The 13,725-nt window shown below is 41.4% G+C and overlaps 1 pseudogene; it reads left to right on the top strand.

Annotated features, from left to right (window-relative positions):
- The first annotated feature begins 416 nt into the window (after nt 1-416).
- LOC110200936 (E3 ubiquitin-protein ligase TRIM39 pseudogene) lies at nt 417-2,733 on the top strand (annotated as a pseudogene).
- The last annotated feature ends 10,992 nt before the right edge of the window (nt 2,734-13,725 follow it).

Here is a 13,725-nt window from a genome sequence, read left to right as displayed (position 1 = left end):
AGGCAGCAAGCTGCAGTCTCCCGGCCCCCCAGCAGGGTCCGTCTGGCTATCGCGCTGTCGAAGGTCGGACGAGCGGTTGCCGCACAGGTGGTGGAATTTAACCTCTAGCCGGTAAGGACATCTGCGCGGTGATTGGCTGTGGAGGGGAAAGGCCGCGGCCGGCGGAGTGGCGTTCGTTAACGATTGGCTGGTCTGTGCACTCCCCGGGAGAGGCTGGTTCGTGCTCCCGTCGGTGTTTCCGCTGCTCCCAGCCCGGTAGTCTGCGCTGGAGAGGCGGGAAGGACCGGTGCCTCGCAGTTTTCTGATTGCGTAGACGGTGCGGGGTCACTCCACAGCCGTGCACTTGAACGAGGAGTTGAGAGGTGTCCCAGGAGAGAGAGGAGGTGGCTGCTGCGGCTGTTCCATAATTGGGAAGGGGGTAGTGGAAGGGATCTGATTTTGAGTTCAGCCCTACCGCTCATCTCCAGGCTACCCTCTTTCCCTCAAGGTCATGGCCAAGGCGAGCGCCTTGGAAAGCCTCCAGGTGGAGGCGAGCTGCGCCATCTGCTTAGACTATCTGAACGACCCGGTGACCATCGACTGTGGTCACAACTTCTGCCGCACTTGCATCCTCCGGTGCTGGGAGGAGCTGGAGGAGCGCTTCCCCTGCCCCGTGTGCCGCCGCCACTTCCCGCTGCGCACCTTCCGCACCAACCGGCAGCTGGGCAACGTGGCGGAGATCGCGCGGAAGCTGAGCCCCAAGCGCAGCAAGCGGAGACGACACGAAGAGGCGGTGTGCGAGAAGCACCAGCAGGCGCTGAGCCTCTTCTGCGAGAAGGAGCGCGAGGTGGTGTGCCTGGTGTGCTGCATCTCGTGCGAGCACCGCGACCACCGCGTGGGCCCCGTAGACCAGGCAGCCGCGTGCCACAAGAAGAAGCTGCGCGCCTACCTGGGGCCCCTGAAGCGGCAGGTGGAGGACTTGCGCCACTTCATGGCTTGCGAGCAGAGGAAGCCCGGCGAGCTGCGGGAAAAGGTGGAGAACCGACGGCAGAAGCTTCACTCGGAGTTTGAGAAGCTGCATCAGTTCCTGGACGAGGAGCACCAGGCGGTGCTGCGGCGGCTGGAGGACGAGGAGAAGGAGATCCTGCAGAAGCTGAGCGAGAACGTGGCCAAGCTCTCGGACCACGGCACCACCCCTGCACAAGCTCATCGGCGAGATCCAGGAGAGATGCCAGCGGCCAGCGGTGGAGGCGCTCAGGGGAATTAAGCACATCATCAGTAGGTGCGAGAACGCCAAGATCCCGGCTGCCGTCTCCCTGGAGCTGAAGAAGGACACCTGCAGTTTCCCTCTGCAGCATTTTGCGCTCAAGAAGATGATCAAGAAGTTCAAAGTAGATATTACGCTAGACCCCTCGACGGCGCACCCTAACCTGGTCCTCTCGGAGGACCGCAAAAGCGTGAGGTTTGTGGAGACAAAGCAAGATCTACCGGACATCCCGGAGAGATTTACCTTTTACCCCTTCGTCCTGGGTTCCGAGGGGGTTTTCGTCGGGCAGGCATTATTGGGAAGTGGAGGTCGGAGATAAGACTCAGTGGACTCTGGGGATTTGCAAAGACTCCGTGACCAGGAAAGGGAAGATTCAAGTATCACCTGAGGATGGCTACTGGAGACTGAGGTGGTATAAGAATGAATATACCGCCCTGACAAGAACCCCGACCCCTCTACTCCTCAAAATAAAGCCCAAGCGAATTGGGATTTTTCTGGACTATGACTTGGGGGAAGTCTCCTTTTACAATCTGAACGACAGGTCTCACATTTATACCTTCACTGAGACTTTTACAGAAAAACTTAGGCCTTTTTTCTACCCTGGGATCCATTCATCGCCTCTTATCATACGGCCAGTAACAGACTGGGAATGATGAACTGAACTTGGAAAGCTTCCGATTTTGCGTTTCATTTGCTTATTTCAATTTCTAGGGTGGGATAAAGGGGTAGGATAATGCCAGAATTTCGGGGTTCTTTTCATGGTTTTATCACGAATCAACCGAGGCATTTCGTTCCCCTAACTTCCCCTCCATTTTTAGTAGTCACTATCTGCTTACCTACCTGGATGCTATTTAAAAGAGGTTTGTGGAAATAGAAAACACCTAAATCCTTTTCTCAGGTAGGTAGGAAAAATATTATCCTTATTTTACATTTTTAAAAACTGAGAACTTAGATGTTATGACTTGCTCTTACCACACCACTAATAAACCTAAAATCTGCTTTGTTTTTTTAAACTGACATTCCAGGACACCACCATACCTTGCAGTACTAATTGTCATGGGTTTGAAAAAAAAGTGTTGAGCTGTTCATTTGACTTGTGCTCTTCATTTTATGGGTTGGCAACACCCTTCCTTTCCTCCTCGTTTCCCTGCAAAATTCTGAACTCTTGGATGTGTGACCTTTCAAAATATTTTATCATTTTTTATACATAATGTCAATATGTTTTGTCACTAGAAATTAGTAATGGTGGTTCCCCCCCCTTTCCTTGATTATCCCAGAGAGATGATTACATAATTTTGTGGTTCAGAGCTAAGTGTCTCTTTCTATGGGAATTTTAGTCTTGGAACCTTCCCTCATGGTTCCTTCCTACTATTTGCAACATAGATAGTCTTCGAAACTGGCGGTAGGAACTGAAGTTCAATCCATTTATCACTGCTGTTTGTAATGTACATGACTATACCATAAAGTTTTATTTTGCAATTCTTCAATTGCTAGCATGCCTGTGCATTCTTTGGTCTGATCTGTCTAAACTGTTGGAATTGTTTTAAAGAAGCATTATCAGGAGAAATCAAAATGTTATCCTTAGTCACACTGCTCAGCATTGAAATGTAGTATTTTAAATAATTGTAAAAAGATATCAGGAAGGTAAAATGAGTTTGCGTATTGGAAAAAAGCTTTGGACAGAAGGTCCAGAAGGATCTGGGTTATAAGTATAGATAGCTCTTGACATTTAGCTGAGTGGATGTAGGTAAGTTAACTTGGTGCCTCAGTTTCCTTATCTATAAAAGGGAGCATACCAGCTACCTCACTAAGCTGTAAGGTTGTTCTGTCACTTTAAAACTGGAACTGAAGCAATCTGATACACATAAAAATAACATAAATTATTAACATTTACATTTGCTCATCTTCATGTATATTTTACATAGTTATGTTCTGCACATAGTAGTTTTTGAAATTTTCTTCATGTAAACATCTTAATGTATAAACAACCATCATAATTTTTTAAGTTTTTAATTTAATCCTGAGCTGTGATTTGGTTAGTCATCCTCCTGCTATCAGGCATTACGTTACTTCTAGTCTTTCACTTACAGCTCTGCTTATAAACTGCTTTGTATATATTTCCTTAGGGTACATTCTCAGAAGTGGAACAAGATACAACTCTAGCTCTTATTTGCTCTCTAGAAAAGACTGGACCAACGTACAGAACACCAGCCGTGTTCTCCCTCTTCTCTCTCTTTATCATTGCTAGTTCTAATAGTTGAGTAATTGTTGTACCTTAAAGTTTTAATGAATTATTTCTTTTCCTTGTTACCATGGAGCTACATTCTTCCATCTTATTTACTCTTTTCTCATGTCTGACATTTTGAGATCTGAATGCAATCTTACATTTGGATAGTAAACTGACCAATGACATTGTTCCTTTTTTTTCCCTTTCTGTGTCTTATTTTCTTGATGTTTTGCTACACTTAACCTGTGAAAAAGGGCTTTTACTGTATGTATTCAAAATAATCAAAATAACGTCCATAGATGGTGTTCGTGGAATTATTTTCCAGTTCTAGACTAAAATAATTGTAACTGGACTGGCTATTCAGTATATGAACAAATTTGAATGGTAGAAGAACAGTCCAGTATAGTGCAAGGCTTGGAGTCTGGAAGACTCTTCTTCCTGAGTTCAAATCTGGCCTCAGACACTCACTAGCTGTGGGACCCTGGGCAAGTCACTTAACCCTGCTTGCCTCAGTCTCCCCATCTGTAAAATGAGCTGGAAGAGGAGCTGACAAACCACTCTAGTATCTTTGCCAAGAAAACCTCAAATGGGGTCATGAAGAGTCAGACACAACTGAACAACAAAGGTGATGTGTCCTTGGAACAAATATAGGGTAAGTGCAGCACAAGATAGTGGGAAGTTGTATTTGACTTTGTGTGTGTGACTTTAGGCAAGTCATTTAACCTTTGAGCTTGTAAAATGAAGATAATAATACCCTACCTGCCTCACAGAGCTGTGAAGAAAGTGCTAAGTAAACTTTAAAGATATAGATAAATGTGAATTAACTATTATGGTAGTTTAAATATCCCAAAAGTGAAAAGGTTGGTAAATGATAAACTTTTTATAAACTATAATTGTTAATCACAACTCCATTATGGAATTATAGATTTAGAACTGGCAGGGTAATTTAGTCCAACTTTTCTTTTTACAAGTAGGTAAACAGATCAGAGAAGGGAGGATTGTTACTTGCTTTTGGACCCTCAGGATTTTGTTATTCAGTTGTTTTTCAGTCATGTCTGGCTCTTCCGTGACCCCATTTGGGGTTTTTTCGTGGCAGAGATACTGGAATGGTTTGCTATTTCCTTCTCGAGATCCTAGGCTGGATTTGAACTCAGGGAGATAGGCTTCAGGCCCAGCACTGTCTATCCACTAAACTATCTAACTGCCAAGGACTCGTATGACATAGTAAGTGGCACAGCTAGACATCTGCATTCCAGCCTCACCTTTATTTCCATAGCAAGTCAGGCGCAGGGGCAGGTTGAAAACATATAAAAGGGAAAAGCTATCACAAATATACTTGATTACAGCTCTTTGTACTCTAACTAGTATAGTGAGAGTACTAGTATATATGACTATAGCTGTGTTTGAAAATGTCAGATGTGGTTATCAACTTTGGGGTACAATCTTACTGCAGTTTGAAGTATTTGTATTTAGGTTCCATCAATGCAGTATGTGGCAAAAACTGCTGCAACTAGTTAGGGTTTCTCAGTTGTAGTTTGGAAATGAGTGTTTGCAGCAGTCTAAATCAGTTGGCCAAAAGAAATTGCTGATACTACTGGGATTTAGTTCTTTTTATTGGCCTCTTTTTGTATAGACATTATAGTATGATTATACATCAGTTTTCTGATGTCTTTCATCTTCAGTTTGGACATGAAATGCTTCATTGCAAATCTGACTTGATTCTTGGGAACCTAGATTTTCAATCACAAAGATATTCTACATTTCCAATCCAATAAACATTAAGTATTATGTGTGAGACTTTGTGCTAAGCGCTGGAGATAAATTTAAAGAATCCCAGCCCTCAAGGAGCTTATTGTCTAAAGACACACAAAAAGGAGAGGAAAGGGGTTTCAGGAGAGACACCAGAAAGTAGCTGCTTGGGAGCAATCTTAGAGTTAAAAGCAGGGAGGGGCTTAGATTCTTATAATCAGGGAGGGGAACAACACTGATTTCTTCCTTCTATAAAGGAAGGCATTGGGAAAAGTTAGTGCTCTGCCCTCCTGTCCTCCCCCCCCCCATCAGAGGGGAAAGGAGGCTGTGGGAGGTGGTGTCAATCAAGGGTTCCATTAGCATGGTAATGAGCTTTATTCTGTTAGTAGGTTATGACTGAGTTATAACTAACTTTTCATCCTCAAATGAGAATGCTGTGATTAGAGCCATATTAACTGGGGAATCCGAACCTGATTTTGTAAAGACTGCAACAATAATCATAAATAGTAGTGAATTTTAGGTTGCCTTCATTTTAAGTGCCAGATATATACACACACAGCCATGCTTGATGTTGTATTTAGTATTTTAAATTCAAGATCAGTTCAGCTGTTAGTGAAATAAGAATTGTTTTGCTTTCATGTTCTAGGCTTAATAAATTTTTGTCAGGGAGTCAGACTTCTCCACAAAACTTCGGAACATGCTTAATGTTTTTCCTCTTCCTGTTAGGACTAGTAAAATAATGAGGATGTGAGAAGGGAGAAGTTATATCATTTGATCTTCCACTTGACTTCTGTAGGCAATAAAAAAGATAGACAAAAGATATTCCAAATGTGTGGTACTCTACCTCAGCTAAGGACACGATAGCTACAAATTCCTTATAGCATATTCACTTAGGAATTTCAATCAATAAAACATTAAGCAGTTACTCTGTACCAGGCACCCTGCTAAACACTGGGAATAAAAAGGGAAGCAAAACAGCCCCTGCCTTTGAGGAGCTCACAATTTCAGTAGCACTCATTTAGGGAAGCAGAGAGGGGGAATGTACAGTTTTCTAATTGTATTAAGTTATGGTAAACTTGTTTACTAGTGATAGTGTGAACTCCTCTGTAGGGGTAGAGAGCAGGTAATAAACATGCAAAGCCATTAGATGTTACTGAGTAGATGAAAAGTAGTCTTAGGGGAGAAGACTCCTGTAGCAGGAGTGGGGACCAGAAAAGCTCTCCTTTGGGAGGTGGTACTGGAGTGAGTTTTAGAAGACAAATGGTTTTGAACTTAAAATGCTAATTTCATTTTATATTTCATATAATAGGGATTCCATAATTGTTCAACAAACATTAAGTGCCCACTATGTGCCAGTCAGTATGCTAAGTGCAAGGGAAGTAAATACAAATAAAGAATCTGTACTCTCAAGGAGCTTACAATCTAATGGAAGCTTTCAGGAAGCTGAAAAGGTAGGCAAGGAGGAGAGAGAAGATTTACAGGGACAGAGGTGTCAGGGCATAATGGAGAGTTCCAAAGAAGTCAGTCCAAAAGCAGTGTATACAGCTGGTGGGAAATGTGGAGAAAAACTTTGTTGAGGCCCATGAGTCCATGGCCCTGACCTCTAGTTACAGGGTCTGGTCAGAGGAGCAAAGGATATCAAGGAAATGTGAGAACCAGACAATTCATGTTACAGTATTCCATCTCAAAGAATAACTATTTCCCATTGAGTTTCCAGGGTAAAGAAGGCATGATGGAGAGATCCAAAGAAATCTAAAACCAGTATAGCTGGTGGGATATGGGAGTGTGTGAAACTGAAAACACTGCTTTTTTAAAAAATGTTGTATTAAGTTCGACTTGTAGGTTTCAAAGCTGTGCTGCTTTCTGGCCATACTTCTGTTGTCTTCATTAAAAAAAAAAAAAGGTCAACCTGAATGATCCAGTTAATGAGGGAATGTTTTCCAGTGGTAAGGGACAGCAAAGGACAAAAGTACAGAGACAAGAGCCTTGTGTGAAGAACAGCAAATAGACTGGTTGGACCACCAACAGGTTAGAAGGGAGTGTGATACATTAAAAAACCGGAAAGATAGATGTCAGGTTTTTACAAGCTTTAAATGCCAAACACATCTTTATTTTTTATCCTAGAGGCAACTGGGTGTCATTGGCCTTTGATGAGCAGGGTAAAAGATGTGCTCTGACTTCTACCTTAAGAAAATTTGGCTGCTGTATTAATTAGGATTAATTAGAATGAGCAGAGACTTGAGGCAGAGTTCAGTTAGAAGGCTATTTCAGTGAACTATAAAAAAGGTAATAGGGCCCTTAACTAGGGTGGTGGCTATATGAGTGGAAAGAAGGGGGCATATTTCAGAGCTATTGAGTAGAGATGTCAAACTTGCAGCCCGTAATACCCATGGATGCAGCCTGAACTAGATTAAAACATGATTGGGAAATATTTAACAAAATAAAAATACAGTACAGGATAGGTAATGTTAATTAGCTTTCTGGGTCAATACGTGCAGCAGGGATCTGTTTCTATTTGAGTTTGACACACTGGTATAGAGGAAGAAAGAAATTACAGTATTTGGAGACTGATAGGCTATGTAGAGTATGCAGGGTGGGGAGAGTCAAAAATGACATGAAATTGCCAACCAGGGAGACTTAGAATGGTGATGTTTCCTTCTATAGCAGAGATAGGAGTGGGAGAGGAATAATAAAGTTTTGAATTGTTGAATATGAGATGCCTATAGGAGGACCTGAAGAAGGTATTTGGCCCAAGTGAAGCGGATGTGGAGATAATTTATAAATGAGGTTAGTTTCAGAGAAAATGAATAGGATTGATATTTCAAGAATAAAAAATGGTATTTGCAGTGTTTGGAAGTGGAGAAAGGTCCAGTTGTTTCCAGCGCATAGAAGGCCTGGGTTCCAATTGCATCTCTAACTTCCTTAGCTATATGACTATGAACAAGTCACAATCTCTCTAGGCCTCAAATTCCTTACCTGTAAAATGGGGATGATACTACCTGTCATATCTATCTCATAAGGTGATGTGGGTCAAATGAGACATGGAAAATATCATGTAACATTAATGTGCCACATAAGCATCAATGCTGTTTTGGTCAAAGATTTAGTTGATTTCATTTTTTATTATAGTATTTGCTATTCACCATGTCCAGTGCCTCCTGGCTCTCTTTTTACACAAAACATTCATAATATAGGTTATTCTTCTGAATAGACTGTAGAACAATGAAGCCTCTCTCATTTATTAATCCTGAGTCTTTTTTTTAATATAAACTTATTTATTTTTAGTTTTCAACATTTACTTCCACAAGATTTTGAGTTCCAGATTTTCACCCCATCTTGCCCCTCCCCTTACCCCAATATGGCATGCATTCTGAATGCCCCTTCCCCTAGTCTGCCCTCTCTTCTATCTCTCCCCCCCTTCTATTTTCCTGTAGGGCAGGATAGACTTCTGTATCCCATTTCCTGTATTTCTTATTTCCTAGTTGCACGTGAAAACGTTTCTTTTAAAGTTGTGTTTTTAAAACTTTGGGTTCCAAATTTTCTCCCTTCCTCCCTCCCCACCCACCCTCATTGAAAAGGCAAGCAACTCAACTTAGGTTATACATGTTCAGTTATGCAAAACAAATCCTGAGTCTTATTTTCCAACATTTTTCACTGCCCTTCCCTTTGTTTTTTTCAAGTTTGGTTGTTGTTCATGGACCATAGCACACCCGGCCCTTCTCTCCTCTACTATCTTTCAAAGTCTGTCCAAGCTTATGTTTGTTGTTTCCATGACAATATCTATTCATCTCATCCTCTGCCATCCCCTTTTCCCTTCAGTCTTTCCCAACGTCAAGGTCTTATCCATTAAGTCTCATCTTCTCATTATGCGGCCAAAGTATTTAAGCTTCAGTATTTTTTTTTTTGCTTTTTTTTTGGTGAGGCAATTAGGGTTAAGTGACTTGCCCAGGGTCACATAGCTAGTGCCTGAGTTTGGATTTGAACTCAGGTCTTCCTGACTCCAGGGCTAGCACTCTGTAGTAAATGCATACAAATAGGACAGCTTTGAAAGTAACATGTTGAACTATATACTTAAAAAGAAAAAAAAAGTTGTACATAGTAGAGATTTGCAGTTTCATATATAGCTCTGCTCCACTGTATAGTGCAGAAGTGCTCATCTTAATGTTAAGTTCAGAATTTTTAAAGAAGGGAAACATACAAACCCTAAACTTGTTTGCTTTACTGTGGAATTTTGATTATCCATTAATATTTTACTTTTATTAGGATCCTGTTGACCTCATTAAGCTTAAACAGTCTGCTTTGCATATATCAATTAGGTGAATAACTATAGAGGCATTAATTTACCAAAGTTCTGTCATCTCATTCTGCTCTCACTAAACTCTACCTCTTCCCCATACACACAAAATATTTATAGCAATTCTTTTTGTGGTGGCAAAAATTGGAAATTAAACTGACTGAACAAGTTGTGATATATGAATGTAATGGGATGTTATTATTCTATAAGAAATGATGAGCAGGCAGATTTCAGAAAAACCTGGGAAGACTTACATAAACTGGTCCACGACAATTCCAAAAGACGCATGATGGAAAATGCTGTCCACATTCAGAGAAAGAACTGTGGAGTCTGAATGCTGATCAAAGCTATTTTCACCTTTTTTTCGGTTGGTTTTTTCTTTCTCATGTTTTTTTTTCTCTTTTGTTCTGATTCTTCTTTCACAACATGACTAATGTGGAAATATGTTTAACATGATTGTACATGTATAACCTATATCAGATTGCTTGTCTTGGGAAGGGGACAAGGGAGGGAGGGAGAAAAATTTGGAATTCAAAATCTTACAAAAATGAATGTTGAAAACTATCTTTACATGTAATTGATAAAAAATAAAATACTATTAAGTGAAAAAAAGATATTGATGGGAAAATGTGATTAATGCAGACTAAATATAAAAGTGTCATGAACACATAAATAAAATAAAAGTGGGAGCTGAAGAGATCTTAGAGGTTTTCTTATTATTTTTTAAATCAAGCATTTATTTTCTTTCCCTCTTACTTTCCTTTCCCCTCTCAAATGAAAGGGGAAAAAATAAACCTTGTAACGGATAAGCAAAACTAATTTCCCACTGACCACATCCCAAAATGTGTCTCCTTCTACAGGTTGTATATACCACCTGTCAGATGATGATATCATCAGTCCACTGGAACCATGGTTGGTTACTGTAGTAGAGTGCTTACGTCTTTCAAAGCTATCTTTATAATGTTGTTATTGTCTGAATCATCCTCCTACTTCTACTCAGTTCATACAAGTCTTCCCAGGTTACTCTGAAACCATCCCTTTCTTGTCTTTGAACACAAAATATTCCATTCATGAACCAGAATTTGTTCTGCTGTTCTCTACACATGCAGCTATCACTACAAAAAGAGCTGCTCTGTGTGTGTGTGTGTGTATTTTTTTTTAAACACAAGGGTGCTTTCCACTTTCTTTGACCTTTTTGAGGCATATGCCTAGTAGTGGTATTGTTAGGTCTATTGCTGAGTATGAATAGTTGAATGACTTTTTGGAATATAGTCTTAGAGATCAGCTAATTTAATACCATTTTTTAGATGAGGAAACTGAGACCTAAAAAGGTTAAATGACTTAACCACTTTCAGGTAGTAGATAACAGAGCCACAGCCTAGAACACCAAATCAGTTTTTTTCCACTGAACCACTCTGCCTCATCAGGACTTCTTAATTAAGGAATACCCCTTGCTCAGCTTCATGAACTGGAATTATATGATCCAGCAACTAGCTCACAGTGTTTAATGATGGCTATGCCATTAGTGAGCTGTATAAACTTAGAAATGTCAGTGTAACTCCTTTGTGCCTCAATTTCCTGACCTGTAAAATTAGATACTCCAAGATACACTTGGGATAAAGTGAAACAGATATGAAAGCCCTCTCAAAGATTATTAATTTATAGATATGGTATTGATAAGAGGCTGTCAGAACCAAGTGGTAGTGGTCAGGAAAGAGGTTAATCTTTTTTTTGTTTGTTTTGGGTTTTTTGGTGAGGCAATTGGAGTGACTTGTCCAGAGTCACAGAACTAGTAAGTGTTATTTGTCTGAATCCAGATTTGAGCTCAGGTCCTCCTGACTCCAGGGGCAGTGCTTTGTCCACTGTGCCACCTACCTGCCCCTAAAAGAGGTTAATCTTTTTTTTTTAAGGCAGTTGAGGTTAAGTGACTTGCCCAGGGTCACATAGCTAGTAGGGAAAGAGATTAATCTTAGGGATCACCAAAAAAAAAAAGAGGGACATCCTTGGTGTAGAAAAGGTAGAAAATGATAGAGGATGTCGTAGGCAGGAAGAATGGCATTATGTGAGAACTCAGGTGGGTTGTAGATGGCTGGTGATGATGGTGGTGGTGGTGGTGATGATGGTGGTGGTGGTTGTCCTTCGTTCTCAAAGAGGACCAAAATGACATCACTATGTTAGAGTCGAGTTTCACCATGTCTGACTGTGGCTGATCAGACCAATATGAGCTCAGAATGTTCTACCACAGGTCAGGTACAAATAGTCTGTGAACATTTGGGGTGGATTTTCTAAATTTGCAAATTCTGGGTTTCCTTTGAGCTGTTTCAATTCTGCTTTGCTCATAGAGCACAGCCCCTTCTCTGATGTGGGCATGCTATGCTGAGCAGCCCTGTGCCAGTGTCTCCCATGTCACAATCAATTCCAAAGTTCTTTTTTTGTTTGTTTTTTGTTTTTGTTTTGTTTTGTTTTTCCTTTTCAGGCAATTGGGGTTAAGCAACTTGCCCAGGGTCACACAGCTAGTAATTGTCAAGTGTTTGGTCCGTATTTGAACTCAGGTCCTCCTGACTTCAGGGCCGGTACTCTATCCAATGAGCTGCCAACTGCCCCTCCAAAGTTCTTAAGAGAGACCTTGTGAATGTCTTTGTATTGCTTTTTCTGACCTCCATGTGAATGCTTGCCCTGTGTGAGTTCTCCATAAAACAATCTTTTTGGCAAGCATATGTTTTGCATTCGAACAACGTGGCCAGCCCATTGGAGTTGCACTCTCTGAAGTAGAGTTTGAATGCTTGGCAGTTTAGCTTGAGAAAGGACCTCAGCATCTGGTATCTTATCCTGCCAGGTGATCTTCAGAATCTTCCTAAGACATTCAAATGGAAGTGATTCAGTTTCCTGGCATGGCACTGGTATACTGTACAGGTTTCACAGGCATACAGCAATGAGGTCAGCACAGTGGCTCTGTAAATCATCAGTTTGGTAGTCAGTCTAATAGCTCTTCTCTCCCATACATTCCTTTGGAGCCTTCTAAACACTGAGCTAGCCTCTGGCACTCGTTATCAATGTGTACATCCCTGGAAAGTAAACTACCAAGATAAGTGAACTTATTCACAGCATTCAAAATTTCTCTATTTGTTGTAGCTGATGGTTCCACATATGGAAGGTGGTACTGGCTGGTGGAGCACCTGTGTTGTCTTGGTATTGTTAGGCCAAAATTAGCACAAGCAGCAGAGAATTGATCCATACTTTTTTGCATCTCAGCTTTAGAGGCTGCATTAACTGCACAATCATCTGCAAACAGAAGATCATGCACCAACACTCCCTCCACTTTGGTCTTGGCTCGTACCCTTTACAAGTTGAAGAATTTACCATCAGTGTGACAGCTGACCTTGATGCCACGTTTACCCTTACTGAAAGCATTTGACAGCATTGCTGAAAACATGCTAAAAAGCATGGGAGCAAGCACGCATTCACTCCATTACTTCACTCCATTGGTGACAAGGAAAGCACAAGAGCATTGTCCATTATCCAGAACCCGGGCAAGGATGCCATCATGAAATTGATGTACAATGCTGATGAACTTCTCCAGACAACCAAATTTTGACATAATTTTCCATAAGCCCTCATTACTGACAGTGTCAAAGCCTTGGTCAGATCTACAAATGTGTACAGACCTCCATTCTACTCTTGGCATTTCTCCTGGAGTTGTTGGGCAGCAAATGCTATATAGATCATTCCTGGCCTCTTTCTGAAGCCACACTAGCTCTCAGGTAGATGACCATCTTGCAGGCAAAAGATCAGCCTACTAAGAAAGACTCTGGCAAGAATTTTGCCAGCAGTGACTAAGAGAGAGAGAGAGAGAGAGAGAGAGAGAGACACACACACACACACACACACACACACACACACACACACACACACACACACACCCCCTCCTCCCCCCCCCCGACTGTCCCAGGACAATCTATTTCCTTTACCTTTATAAAGATGGACAATGGAGACATACTTGAACTCATGGGGGAATAACCTTCTCCTGCCATATAACCTGGACAATTTCAGTCAACTTCTGTATAAGCAGTGGACCCCTTACCTTGTAAATCTCAGCTGGAATAGAATCAGCACTAGGTGCTTTGCCACATGAAAGGAGCCTAATGACATTCAAAACCCATTCTTCATTTGGAACTTCAGCTAGGGAGGGATTGACTTCAACCTGAGATA

Source organism: Phascolarctos cinereus, unplaced genomic scaffold (assembly GCF_003287225.1).
Source record: "Phascolarctos cinereus isolate Bilbo 61053 unplaced genomic scaffold, phaCin_HiC Scaffold_9;HRSCAF=440, whole genome shotgun sequence".
NCBI classification, from domain to species: Eukaryota; Metazoa; Chordata; class Mammalia; order Diprotodontia; family Phascolarctidae; genus Phascolarctos; species Phascolarctos cinereus.
The sequence above is the reverse complement of the archived record's forward strand: the minus strand, read 5'-3'. Positions and strand labels throughout refer to the sequence as shown.